We start from the raw sequence: 9,904 nt of genomic DNA, 5'->3' as shown, positions 1-9,904 counted from the left end.
TCAATGAACTACTGAACTATCTTTTTCATGTAACCATCTCTAAGGAAGACCTGGGGGCTGGGGTTGTGGATCAGTGGTAGAGCACTCGCCTAGCATGTGCGCACCTTGGGTTCGATCCTCAGCACCACATAAAAAGAAATAAAGGTTTTGTGTCCAACTACAACTAAAAAATAAATATTAAAAAAAGAAAGACCTAGAATGTCTCTTTTGAAGGTGGTATGCTGGAAAAGCTTCTGCAGGGTTTCCGATGGAGCTTGTGGCAACATCATATCTAAAGGAACAATAAGTTTCTCCAGATAGAGTTTGACTTCATTGTACTCCTTGTAACACAAATGTTGGTAAGTTGCTAACATTTGAGTCAGACTATTAACACATTATTCAGTAACATTCTCCTTAGAAACACATTTCCAAAGATGCAGTTATCTTTTTCAAAGATCCAATTATCTCACTCTTCAGTATATATCTGAAGGACTTAAAAGCAGGATACTACAGTGATATAGCCACAGCAATATTTATAGCAGCTCAATTCACAGTAGCTAAGCTATGGAGCCAACCTGGGTACCCTTTAATAGATGAATGGATAAAGAAATGTGATATATATACACAATGGAATTATTACTTAGCCATTAAGAAGAAGATATTATGATATTTGCTGGTAAATGGATGGACACTGAGACTCTCATGCTAAGTGAAATAAGCCAATCCCTCCAAAAACAAAGGGTGAATGTTTTCTCTCATATTTGAAAGCTAACCACAATTAGAGGTGGGGGAGAATAGAAGTTCATTAGAGTAGACAAAGGGGAATAAAGGGAAGGGAGTGGAGAGGAAAAGGATAGACATTGGAATGAATCTTGCATAACTTTCCTATGTTCACGTACACCACAGTGAATCTCACCATCATGTACATCCACAAGATACTAAAAAAAAAAATCAACTATGGGAAACTAGCAGAAAGATAATAGAGGAAAGGGAGCAGAAGGAGGGGAAAGAGAACAGGAAGGAGTGGTATTTGGGTCTGAATTAGAATAAGATTATATTTCATGCTTGTATAATTCTGTCCAAGTGGATTCTATTATTATGTATAACTAAAAGAACCAATAAAAAAGAATGTATGGTAAAAAGAAGAAAGACATTAGAATCAGTAAAATGTGTGCAAATTTGTCATTTAGATGGGCAAACTAACCCACGTACCCTCTCTGACCTCAATTTTATCATCTGTAAAATGGGAGTAATCATAGTTATCTTGATGATTGCTGTGACAATAAATGATACAAGGAAAGAAGGTAAAGCAATTATTATGGTGCCTGATGCACAGTCTTTACTCAATAAGCAGTAGTTTCTATTAAGTAATTATTTTTGCTAATCCCAGTGACTTAGGAGGCTAAGGCAGGAAGATCACAAGTTCAATGCCAGCCTCAGCAACTTGGTGAGGCTCTAAGAAACTTAGTGAGACCTTGACTCAAAATAAAAAATAAAGAAGGCTAGGAATGTGGCTCAGTGTTTGAGTGCCCCTGGGTTCAATCCTTGGTACCAAATAAATAAACAAATAACAACAACTACAATAATTTACTTTTGCTTCTTTTTAAAGATCAGTAAAGACAAATTTAGAGTGAATTTGACCTTTTTAAGCTCTAGTACTCCCGAGTAAAAGAAGATACCATGACTGAGAGGCCACATCCCATTCAAGTCCTGAAAAGAAGTAGATCATACTTGATTTCTGGGTGATTGAGACCATAAGAGGGAGCCTAGGTCTTAGAGAACAAAGAACTCTGGAAAGGTGACGAGAATGTCTGACAAGCTCAGCAGAGCAAATGTTTTAAATTTTACTAATACGAAAATATTATGCCCAAGAGACCACATTTCTATTTCCAGAGGGCTCATGGACAAATCTATTACCTCATAAGGGTTCTTATGAAGCAATTAGTCAACTTTATTATCATTTGCTTTCACTGTTATATAAGTATTTATGATGATTTGGTAATAGTAATTATAACTAATAAAATATTTACTATTAATGACTTATTAGTAATCATATCTATCAACCATCTGTTTTTAGGAGAGCAGAGAGACACGTGTAACAAGGCTATGTAGAGTTGATAAGAGGGGACCCTGAGCCGTCCTGTTAGATCTGTGGGAGGGTGGTGGCTGGCTCCAGCACTCAGCAGGAGCTCTGCATGGATGGGATCTGCTTAATTTGCTTAGTCAGTCTGGTCTTGAGTGAGAAGTTTGGATCTTTACACTTATATGAATGAGTAGAGCAGATTAGCAGAGGGAGGGCACAGAAAATCTGGGGAAGTCTAAAGCTTTCAGGATGGGTGCAGCACACAGAAAACACTGCACTGTGCTCTCACATGTGCCTCCTATTGTTCTTCCAGAAAAAAAGGAACCAGGGGCCCATTTCTTTTGATGTGTGGAGAAGGTAGGTTGTAGTGATGACATGCATTAATCCCTGTGATTTCTTTTGATCTGGCCCAGACTTCTAGTTGGAGGCCAGTCAGGGAGTGTTCCTCCTCGGTTCTCAAGCTGAGTCATAGCACTGGCCCTCTGTCTCCTGCTTCCTCCATGGGCTCCAAGAGGGCTGAGACATAACACTCTCCCTGCTTGGGAAATCCAAGGCCACATGGATTTTTTGCTGTCTGGGGTCAACTTGTTGCTCTACTGCTTCACAGTCAGGTTGGCTGCAATTCCATCTGGATCCATCTGTTGACTTACACATTCAAGATGTAACTTCATGGTGCTAGAAGCAGTTCATGTGCAAAAATGTAAATATTTTTAGTAAATAATTATTTAAAAAAATACTGAAAGAGTATTGAAAGATGGGCAGGAGATTTGGGGAGCAATAGGCACACTCTGGGTGCCATTGTTGAAGGTAGGGAAGGCAAGAGGAAGAAAGGGAAGTTGGAAAAAGACCCATTCAAGCCCTTGCTCATGGTGCTTTCTCCTAAAATCTCATTTTACTCTCTTCTCTGTGTCTACCTTCCACTGCACATACTGACAAATGACACTAATTATATTGTTCCTTGTATTCTCCCTGGCATTGAGTATAGAACTGAAAATTGACAGGGGGCTTTATAAAAACTGTCTGATCTATTAGTGAATTGTAAGACTCTGCCCACATTGACTATGCTTTTTTTTCGTCATGCCCACTATCCTTACCCATTGACTTACTCCCTTCTCCCATGGCTCTTCCCCTGGCCCTGGATCACTCAGCTAAGACGGGGGAAAAAGATGATGCCATTAATTAAGCCCACTCAGAAAGAATCCTCTTTATGACTTACAAAACAAACCAGGTTAAATATCCTAGAATTTGCTCTTCCTCTCCTGGTCTCAACTGCTCTGGGAGCAGCAGTTTACTGTGCATACATGGCCAGGTCCAGGAGCCACACCGTGCACAACCAGTCCTGAAAATGGCACAGAGATGGCATCAAGAGACGCTGATCACAAAGAAGTGAATCTTTTAATGGGGTAGACTGCAAGTTCCTGAGAAATATGCATTTTTCTAAGAAGCACACAAGAAGGGCCTAAAATAGACGCAGGCAAACAACATGAAGGCCACAAGTGCACATGCTGAGGCTATCAAGGCCTTTGTAAAGCCTCAGAAGGTAAAGCCCAAGGTGCCAAAGGGTGCCAGCTGTCAGCTTGATCTCCTTGCCTTCCTTGCTCACCCCAAGCTTGGGAAGTGTGATCATGCCCACATGGCCAAGGGTGGCAGGCTCTGCCAGCCAAAGGTCAAAGCCCAAGCCCAATCCCAAGGCAAGACCCAGGCTGCAACTCCAGCTCCAATATTGGCTCCAGCTCTGGCTCCTGCTCCTGCTCCCAAAGGTGCCCAGGACCTTGTAAAGGCTTCACAGCAAAAGCCTCTGTCTACAAATGTGAGGACAGAGGGGACAGGTGTGGCCCCCTGGGCCCCTATCTGAAGGGCACTGGTGTCCTCCTGTGCTGTTTGAACAAATAAATTTGAGGCAAGAAAAAAAATCTCCCAGACTCCCTTACAAGGGTCCTGAGGCCCCGTAGTTATCCCCTTAATTCTGAGTGATAGAACCAACCTAGCAGGCTGGTTATGAGAGCCCTTTTTCCTCAGTCTTCCCATATGCATAATGGGGTTAATGGCACCTGTCTCTTACCTTCCCCATAGGAACACGGTGAAATAATGTTGTAACGTGCTTTGCAGTCTTCAGATGAAAGCTACCATATAAATACCAACTGTTATTAAAAGCCCTTGACCTGCAGAAGACCATGGAAACTTCATTCTTGTAGTGTTCACAGCAAGATGGATAAAAAAAAACCCAGGTTGTACCCAAAGACTCCTTGTTGCTGGGGCCTAGGAGCAGCTCATGAGAATTAGGATCTGTACATGAAATAAGAGCCTAAAGGAAATTTGGCAGTGGGCCCAGAGGAATCTTCAGAATCTTTTAAAAGAAATTTATAAAATAACTTACCTTGCTAATAAGTCAATGGTACAGAGCTCTCTCAGTGAGAGACTGTGGTTTCTGACGTCATCCTATCCTCACTCCCATCCTTTTCCCCAGGGAAACTGTTTTTCATATTTTTTTATTGTTTCTTTTGATGTTAATTCTCATACCTCTAAATAAAATGTTTATGCTTTTGGTTTTTGATTGATCCATTTTAGATATTAGCTATTTGATTTGTGCATTGATCGATTTATTTACCACTCTACCTCCTCATTCTCTTTACTTTTCAATTTAATTACATTTCTCTTTCATTTATTAGCTTCCTTTGAAGTGTTGCACCATAAACTTACCACTTTCTTTTTTTCTTTCTTTCTTTTTATTTTGTACTGGGGATTGAGTTCAGGGGCACTCAAACATCCCTAGCCTTTTTTTTTTTTGTATTTTATTTAGATACAGGGTCTCACTGAGTTGCTTAGTGCTTTGCTGTTGTTGAGGGCTGGCTTTGAACTTGTGATCCTCCTGCCTCAGCCTCCTGAGCCCCTGGGATTACATGTGTGTGCCACCATGCTTGGCTGCCACTTTATTTCTTCTTAAACAATAGACATTATTTTTTGACTACCCACCTTGCCAGATGGGAACATGTGTATCTCTACGTTCGCTCCCATCTCTCCTTCCCACCTTCCACCTCTTGACTGACATCATTTGAACTTCTATATTGCCAAGATTGATAATATTTACATTCTGTTCTGAAATCTTAATTCTATTCTTTACTTTGTCTGTGGGGTTAATCTAAGAGCCAAAGATCATTCTAACTGTTTAGAACAGAGCTCAATTTTTCACTATGATTACATTTTCTCTCTTGCAGGGCTTTAGAGTTTTCCTATCACTTCACATTCCTTTTTATTCTGGCCTTTTAAAAATTATGTTCTTTTTAAATATGCATGGCAATAGAGTGTATTTTGATATATCACACATACATGGGGTATAACTTCCCATTCTTGTGGTTGTACATGATGAGGAGTTATGTTTGTTTTTATCACATTCTTAACTCACATTTGAAGACTTGGTCCACAAAGACATTCTGTTAAATGTCCTTCCCTGACACAGCCATTGTTCTAGAACTTCCTCACTGCTTCAGGATTTTAGGGTTTTGTATCTTCCTTGTTTTGGGGGTTTCGCCTTCATTTTGCTGAACTTCCAAAAAAAATGTGAGTTTTTAACACTTGGACATGTTTTTGTTCTGTGTTCAACTTACATGATAGTTTGGGTAGAGAATTCATAATTGAACATATTTCTCCCCTTAGACTGATGAAGCTATCATTCCACTGTCTTTTAGCATTCAGTGTTGCTGGCAGGAAGACTTGTGAGAGTATGATCGGTTCCTTTGTGGGTGATCAGTTTTTTTTTTTCTTCTCCTCTTTAAAATACTTTAGGTCTTTTCATTTTCCTTATTATTTGAAACTTCACAACCATGTATCTAGGAAGACTGTTTTATTGTGCTGCAGGCTTAGTAGGCCCTTTCAGTTTAGAAATGCCTATCTTTGATCTCTAGCAAATTTTTTCATTTTTAAGTTCTTTGATAATTTTCTTTCCTTTGTGTTTCTGAACTCTCCTTTTAACTCTTACTGTTTATTATGGGCTGAATTGTGTCCTTGAAAATTCATTTGTTGGCTCCCCAACTCCTGATACCCCAGAATGGATGGTATTTGGAAGCAGGGCCTTTAACGTGGCGACTAGGTTAAAATCAGGCTGTTAGGGTGGGACGTAATCCAATCTGGGAGGAAATTTATACACATAGAAATGCCAAGTATATACATATAGAAAAATGACCCTGAGGATGCAGCAAGAAGGTAGTCATTGGTAAGCCAAGGAGGGTGGCCTCAGGAGAAACCAAACCTACTAACACCTTGATTTTGGAATTCCAGAACTCTAAGAAAATACATTTATACTGCTTAAGCCACCCAGTCTGTGTTATTTTGTTATGGCAATCTTTAAAAAAATTTACCACACTGGTCAAGTTCAAGTGCTAAATATACAAATAAATAAACTCAGATTGATTCCTTTTAATAATGAGAACTTATTGGCCCACAGAACTAATAACTCAAGGGTGGAAGGGCCAGCTTTAGCCATTGCTAATTTTAGGGAGCCAAGAAACATCATCACTGGGTTGATCTTTCTTTGGGTCTTCTGTTTTGTCATTATTCATAGGCTCTAGGATGGGGTCATGTGCTCTGATGTTTAAGTCTAGTGGTAATGAATCCCTACTTCTTTTTCTATAACTGCATTTTTAAAAAAGTCTTCTTTTTTTTCATTGTTCCCATTTGAGGCATATGTTCTTAGCCAATTACTGAGATAGAAATGTACTCTGATGATCTTGTTTTATATCATATACTCCCATTTTGAGCTGGGAGTGGAGACAATACCATCCAAACTCCACAGAGTAAGAATGGGCGAGGGATGATTGTTACACAAGAGAATAAATACCAGAGAGCTAAATAACATCAAAAGTTATAAATGCTAGGTTAAAATGTGAGTTTTGATTTTAAATGCATATAGTAATAGGAGCATAGTTTCATTAAATTAAAACAATTATAGGAGTTTAATAGTGAGAGAATGGTGCTGGATGGAATGAATTTAATTAAATTAGTATTTAGTGATCATCTACTGTTTAGTTTAAAGGTAAGTGAGGATGAGGACAGAGCATATTTAAAAAAAAAAGTCTTCAGTGAGTGTGTGTGTGGTCAGTGATTGTTACAGTTTCCATGTGTGACCAACTGGATCATCATACGGCACTAGCCCATGACCACCACTGCCTTTGTAATGGGGTAGGGAGTTAAGGCCCAACTTCTTCTTCTTCTTCTTATTATTATTAGGGTTTGAACCAAGGGCCTCGTGCTTGTGCTTTACTAGTAAGGCCTCAACTTATTCAATCTATACTCTAATGATCCATGAGAGCAATCTGGGAAGATAAATATTATTTTAATAAGCTTATTCTTGCAAGTTGTCATAATGTTAAATTTTTGTTTTATTCTAATCCTTATGTAACCAGTGGGCATGCCCATGGGCCTTTTTTTTGGTTAATGACCTTCAAACTGATGTCAGGATAGAGAAAGTGGGACACTTTCTTGCTAGGAAGTTTCATAAGACTTAAGATTCTAATAACCTTTGTAACTATCCTCAAGAACTCCATTTCTTGGCTTGGTTCCAGGTTCTACTACTTACTCACTGGGTGACATTTGGTCTGCAATCCCATAGCTCATTGCCTCAGTTTCTCCATTTGAAAACAAGTTTCAACAAGACCTGTTTTTTCCCTCTGTGATGTTGTGATATATAATTAGAGTTTTACTTTTCTTCCTCTCCTAAATTTGCTTCTTCCTACAATTTATTCTCACTGTTGACTGATCTCAGGTGGAAGGGAGATGGTAATAACAATAATTAATAATAATAATAATAATCTATCAACAATAATAGTAGCTTATATTTATTGAGTACTTTTTGCATATTAAGAACCCTGCTAAGTGATAATTTTTAATACTCACAACAACATTTTGTGGTAAGTGGTTTCACTGCATTATCTCCATTTAAAATATTGGGAAATTGAGGCATAGAGAGGCTTATTTGAGTCTGTGCTGCTCTGACCTTAACTATTGTACATTGCCATCTTACTAAATGGCATTAAGTCAAAGGACTTGTGGATCAACACCCTCCTGCTAATCAGCATGTTCAAATTTAGTGGACAGAAAACTAGAACTACTTGGGGGATTTGGAAAGAAACTTTGTGGTCATGGGGCCCAACACTCAGTTCACAGTGAGGAAATTGAAGGACAGAGATTGAGTAACTTACTCAAGCTTATACATATCAGGACTCCCTTTCAACAATTATTTCAAAATGCCTTTTAGAGTCAATAGAGCTCATACATTAATTGTTAATTAGCAAAGGGTTTTGCTTCTCTAATATGGGTTTTCAGTCACAAATAGAAATATTGCAAGAACTTCTTTTTGATACGGGTACTTTCCATTTCAAGAGCTGAAGCCTGCTTTTCATATCAGTATCTGTCATCCATCTCTTAATCAAATTAGCTAGTGTGAACATGGGCTTCTCATTGTTCTTCTAAAGTATATGTGGATGATGTCATCTGATACCAACAATGTCATCCGATATAGAAACTTTGTCATGATCTCCTCTGCTTTTTCTTTAAACATCATGTTGTTTTTCTGAACTTTTGGACCAGTTTATAAACTGTTGGAAGTATTTGATTGATTATTTTTGCTATGAGGAATACAAATTTAAATCACACCTGTATAGATTTTTTTTATCTTCTTCAATGATTAATAAATTTCTTTAAAACCAAGGTCACTGCATTTTGAATATGGAACAAGAGCATGGAACGCCTTTGTATTTGAAAAGTTTCATAATAGACAGTGCACCAGGTACTGGAGTTGGGTGAATTGCCCTGCCAGGAGGTTGACTTCTCAGATAGCAATGATGGGATTTCATATCCATTACTTCTTCTTTCACCTCTTGTGGAAAGTCATCACATTCAGAGACTCACCCATGAACCATAGCCTATATTTATACTAGCATCTTTTCCATCTTTTATATTTATGACTTTATTTGAATAATAACTTTTGTTATTATTTTAATCATGACTTTTATAATTCTGTGAGCCACATTTGAGGCTTTTTAAAAAAATATGAACTTTTTTATTGTGGAAACTATAACATAAAATTTACCATCTCCATCACATTTCAGTGTTACAGTTCAGACATGTCAAGTTCATTGACATTGTTCTGAAACTGATCTTAGACCTTTTTCATTTTGCAAATGTAAAATTTTATATCCATTAAATAATGACTTTCCTTTTGTCCTTAGCTCCGTCCCTGGTAGCCACCATTCTACCTTCCGTCTCTATGGATTTGATGACACTGGCGACCTCAGATAATCATACAGCATTTGTCTTTCATATTTGAGGTCTTGATCCAATTTTAAAATTATGAATATGATACTATAATTAAAGTAAGCTAATTTGGCAAATATTAACTGTAGCATGCAAATTATGTACAATACTTTATCTGTGATAACCACTTTCTGTTGCACTAATTAAATCCTGGTTAGAACAGGTCAATAGTCCTTGTAGAGGATGAACAATCTTGAAAAATCTAACTTTTATTGGAGATGTTATGAGGTTTCTATGACTATAATAATCAATCCTTCATTCACCAAACTTCAAAATAAAAAAAACCAAATAAATAAAATCCATTGCTTTCCTCTTCAAATGACCAAATCATCTTCAGTCAACTTGACAGAATGCTGGCTGACACCTGTGTCTGGAGGGACCCACTTTAAGACACTATGAGTGAGGGGTTTGTTCTGGAAAGTTCTAATTTTCTTCTGGGAATTCAATCATACATTTTTTGCATTTATAATTTTTTACTAGCTCTAATTAGTTTTAGATGACAATAAGATGTATTTCGACACATCATACATAAAT

General features: G+C 37.9%; 1 pseudogene; it reads left to right on the top strand.

Annotated features, from left to right (window-relative positions):
• The first annotated feature begins 3,363 nt into the window (after positions 1–3,363).
• LOC125613897 lies at positions 3,364–3,917 on the top strand (annotated as a pseudogene).
• The last annotated feature ends 5,987 nt before the right edge of the window (positions 3,918–9,904 follow it).

The sequence above is a fragment of the Marmota marmota genome, unplaced genomic scaffold (genome assembly GCF_001458135.2).
Source record: "Marmota marmota marmota unplaced genomic scaffold, marMar, whole genome shotgun sequence".
Classification (NCBI taxonomy): domain Eukaryota; kingdom Metazoa; phylum Chordata; class Mammalia; order Rodentia; family Sciuridae; genus Marmota; species Marmota marmota.
The sequence above is the reverse complement of the archived record's forward strand: the minus strand, read 5'-3'. Positions and strand labels throughout refer to the sequence as shown.